The sequence below is a fragment of the Oratosquilla oratoria genome, chromosome 23 (assembly GCF_046742065.1).
Source record: "Oratosquilla oratoria isolate Oo_2021 chromosome 23, ASM4674206v1, whole genome shotgun sequence".
NCBI lineage: Eukaryota > Metazoa > Arthropoda > Malacostraca > Stomatopoda > Squillidae > Oratosquilla > Oratosquilla oratoria.
The window spans coordinates 859,836-864,835 of record NC_134799.1 but is presented as its reverse complement, the minus strand read 5'-3'; the positions used below and the strand labels follow the sequence as shown (position 1 = coordinate 864,835).

At 40.2% G+C, this 5,000-nt stretch overlaps 1 non-coding gene across 1 annotated transcript; it reads left to right on the top strand.

The window, feature by feature from the left end:
* The first annotated feature begins 3,831 nt into the window (after positions 1-3,831).
* On the top strand, positions 3,832-3,905 carry TRNAV-CAC (transfer RNA valine (anticodon CAC)). Its single transcript has one exon. It is a non-coding gene; the product is annotated as a tRNA-Val (tRNA).
* Positions 3,906-5,000: the final 1,095 nt, after the last annotated feature.

The following is a 5,000-nucleotide window of genomic DNA, read 5'->3' as shown; positions in this document are numbered from 1 at the left end:
TCAGTGGTCGATTCCGTTCTGTTCGGGATTGAAGTTTGTCCCTCACTAAATCAGCCATTGTTATTATACCAGCACGGTTCATTCTGAAGCGTTTGATGAGTTCGTCGTCATTGTACTCGTTAAATATGTCCCGTCGCTGTCGACATACTCGCCGTCGTCTTTGAATTTGTTGTTGTTGCTCCGCCATCTTTTCTACTAACAGGAATTTGTTAAGAGCTTAATAGTCCTCCACACCACTTTTACCTTAACAGTACTTTTAAGGCCCTAACAAGTTTTCTGTATCCACTGTTAGTGCTTAACAGCTAAATGTTAGTCTTAACAGGAATTTGTTACCCTTAACAGCTATTTGTTAGTGCTAACAAGTTTTGTGTATACGTCCCCTGACTTCTAATTAACATACATTACACAAAAGAATCTAGTTTGATAGTTTTAACGGGACTGAACAAACGTAAGACCGGTTCACAGATCACTAAACAGTTTTGAAATATTAAGCTAATCCTAAGCCCCAAATACCATCGCTCCGCGCACAGTGAGTGGTTATACAAAACTAAGTCCTAGTTAGTCTGGCTCACTGCTATATCAAGTGAAAAGGTACTAACCTCAATGCAATAATTTTTTATCTCCCCGGTAGAATCATTCCATGCAGGGCCTGGCAAAATGTATAGAGTCGTTCACCTTTGCGTGACGAGGCAATACGCTCGTAGCTTATTGGACAATACAAGGGGGACGGGATTTACCTAGCCTGACGTGTCTACATTGTTACCCGCTACTTTCCGATTGGATCCGGTCTTTGATATGTTTACGTGGGAAATACAAATAAAATATTCTTACTTCACGACCTGTGACGTAGCAGAGGCGCATGCGCAATGGACACTTGAACAATCACAATATTATTACAAAAACAATCGTAGTTACATTAATAAAAACATACAATACAGAGTAAAGAAAACAATACCTTACGGTGACAGATTCGGTCAAAACCAAAGTAGCATATTAAGGGGGTCGTCGCGATAAATTTCCGAAAAAAGTCGAAATATTCGAGAAAAAAAAATTCCCTGTCATCTAGTGGCCTTTGGCAAGCCAGTCCTGAAATATTTCAGCGAAATACCAAAAAATAAAGGAGTTATGGCTATTTTTCTGCCCCCACCCCCACTTTCTAGTACACTTTCGCTGCACAAATGTTCGATTAAGTTATTTCATCGCAATAAAAATGGCACAAATGCGTTGTATTTTGTTATTTACTAATATAGACTACTTGGAAACACATCCTAGTCTGCGATCTGTTCACTCGGTACGTAAGTTGAGCGAATCATTGTGGAGAGAAATCGAATTCTCGTTCCTTGGAGATAGATAGATATATAGAACTTTTATTTACTTTTATTTGAAGCTATAATCATTTCAAGAATGCCTAAACATTCGAAGAAGAAGCGTGTGTTTCATGAAAGCTAAGAAACTGAATAAAATCATTGAGATACTGGTGACGACTCATAGCAGTGACCTTGAATAGTGCTGCTGCTGCGCCAGCCCGCGACGCGCGAAGCGGGACATGTGTTAACCCTTCCTCCGCCCCCCTTATCCTCGTTTCTCACATGACGCCACCGCAACCATCGAGCATACGTTTCATACATCGAGACTACAAATGACGCTCCGTGTGCTTTTTTTTCATCACAAGAGCGACTGTCATTGATCATAACTTTGGAAGGACACATAATCTTCTTTCTCACTTGGTTAGAGTCAATTCCATCATTACAAAAGCACTTGAACAAGACAAAAACGTTGATTCATTGCCAAATAAAGTCTATCTATCTCTATCTAACTATCTTTCAGCTCCGATTTCAAGCCGGGGGTTTTTATTAAGCGAACCTGGAGACAATGAGAGACGTCACTTCCTGAAACCCTCGCCTTCTGACCTCCTGATACCTCGTAAAACGGGGGATCAGGTACCAGCTACACTTTATAATAACATGTGAATGACATAGAATTCATGAAGATTGGCGCAGAGAAAAAAATCGAAATGAAAAATACAAAAAAATGCAAGGAAATGTATTTTGAACTTCAAAGCTCAATATCTCAAAACTACCCTTTTCTCTACATTTTTTCTATCTCCTCCGTAACTACTCGGGCGATTTTAATGGGGTTTGAATCATTTGAAAGCTGAATAAATTTGCAAACTTTTTATTGTGGGGATTTTTTTTTTCATGATAGAAGTTGATATATTGCATTTTGAAAAAAAATATGACACGTTTAAAAAAAAAATTCTTTCTCCTAAACTAAGAGGAAATTCCAAAAACGCCACAATGATTTTTTAGGTATTGCTATGGAGCATTTGTGGAATTTCAGCATGCTCAGTCAATGGATAAGTGAGGAGATAGAACTTTTGTAATTGGTCAAAAACTGTTTTTTACTAATAACTTCATTGTTTTTCAACCAAATGATATGAAAATTGGTGGTGAACATCTCAGTATATGTATATATAACATATTAACAATTCGCGAACTTCCGATCATAATTGACGAAGTTCGTTTTCGAGCGCGACGACCCCCTTAAGAACATACGTAACATGAGACGTAATATTTCCTCGAAAATAATAATAACAATTACATACCTTGGATGTATACATCACAGATGTAACAATATATGTATATATATATATATATATATATATATCTGTGTGTGTGTGTGTGTCTGTGTGTGTTTACACACACACACACACACACACACACACACACACACATATATATATATATATATACATATATATATAATATATATATACAGTATATATATATATATATATATATATATACACATATATAAATGTGTGTGTGTGTGTATACACACGCACTCACACACACACACACATATATATATATATATATATATATATATATATATATATTGATTAAAATCAACTGCGCTAATAGCTTTGGCTATCTTGAGGTTCAAATTCTTCAGTTTGAAGAATAATCTTTTGTCTTCACAGTTCAAAGTATGAACATAATCATTCATGATTTCAAAATCATGGAGAAGAGGGTGCAGTAAAAGGCGCTGCTGAATGCCAATGGTTATAATAACACAAGGTAACAGTACAAAAGCTGTTGACACAATCACCGAAAACTTAAGTCTTTTCGCCTCTCACGGAGGCCTCTTCAGGGTGAGAAGAACTATAATATCAAGGCTAACTAGGCCTGCTATCGTCGAAGATGAAGGGAAATGTGAATGGTCTCTGGCCGACTGTCAGTCCAAACACAAGAATGAGTGAAGAAAGATTAGTAAAAGAGGTGTGGAGGGCAGAGGTGGAAGAAGGGAATATGAGGAGGCGTCCTAGGATGAGATGGATGGATGGTGTAAAAGGGGCATTACGAAAGAGAGGAATGTCTCTGGAGGAAGGACGGGAGAGGACAGAAAATAGGGGCGAATGGAGAAGGGTTGTGTATGGATGATGTTATGATGCATGAGGGAGAGTGGGTGGGGGATAGGGGGTGAGGAAGTATGTATGAGAAATAATTTGACGCAGCCCGAAGGGATTTCTCCTCGTCTTCTCCTTTTCTGCATGAGGGGACGGAGAGGGGGGGTCGCCGATTTAATGAAGCGGCTTTGCTGTGGATGTGCTGTGTCTTACGACACTGCTTCTGACCCAGGACAGTGGACAGGGTGCAGGGATGACCCGTCATCCACGAGGTGCTAGGATGAGAAGGAGGGAGGAGGGTGGAGTGGAGTGGAGTATGTAGGGAATGAAATGGGTGGGAGTGGTTTCTATGCATATTTCTTTTTTGGCTACCCCCGTGTAAGGGGGAAAAAGCCTTTAGTATATTTATGTAAGCACACACACGCCTCGGTGGCGGAGTGGTAAAGCACTGGCCTCACAAGCCAGAGAACCGGGGTTCGATTCCCCAGCCGGGCGGAGATAAGTTGGGTTTGTCTCCTTTCACGTGTAACCCCTGTTCACCTAGCAGTGAGTAGGTACGGGACGTTAGTCAAGGAGTTGTGACCTTGCTGTCCCGGTGTGTGGTGTGTGAGTGGTCTCAGACCTACCCAGAGATCGGCAAATAATGAGCTCTGAGCTCACTACCGTAGGGTGGTGTCTGGCTGTCTCGACAGAGACTGCAGCAGATCCGAGGTGAATACACACACACACACACACACACACACATATATATATATATATATATATATATATATATATATATATATATATATATATATATTGGTGGGCTTCCTGTATACTGAGAAACGTACCTGTTCAGAACCTCTATGAATCAGTGTGTAAAATGCCGTTTTTAGACATCAATAGGGTCGATTTTATCCCCTATTTTTCAGCACACAGCAGACGAGTCAAGACTGGTGTTCTATCTGCAGTCGTATCTGCAGTAAAAGACCCCTAGAAGATGAACTGACATACATCAAGAATATTTTTACGAGGTTGAAATACCCTAGAGGTTTGATCACCAGAACAATGAGGAAAGCCAAGAAGATCTACGATGGCTCAAGTGTCCATGGCCCGGGGAAAGATAAGTCACAATTTATAACTGTCCCTAATTCTACGAACACCGGAGCTATTGATAATTATTTGATAAGAGGTGGTATAAGTATAGCAAAAGTATCTTCCAATAAGATAGGAAAATATTTAGAAAGCATGTTAATATTCGTAATAACCTCAGTGTCATTTACCTCATTCCATACAGTGGCTGTCTCTCATCATACTACGGCGAGTCAGAGTCGAGGGGTCAAGAAACGCTTGAGTGAGCACAAAAACGACCTCAGGACGCATAGAACATCTACCTTCCTGGTTCGTCACCTAGACCAATGGGGACACCCACTTGACTGGAGCCGTGCGGAAATTCTACGCGAGGGACTTGAGAAGAAGATGAGAAAAACTGTGGAAGCAGCACATATCGTCACTAGGGAAAACAACAACGACAGAGATGGATTTATATGCCTCTCAAAAGCAGCAAGTGTCTTGGTAATTAAGTCGGTAGCCAAAGGGAAAACCTGACACG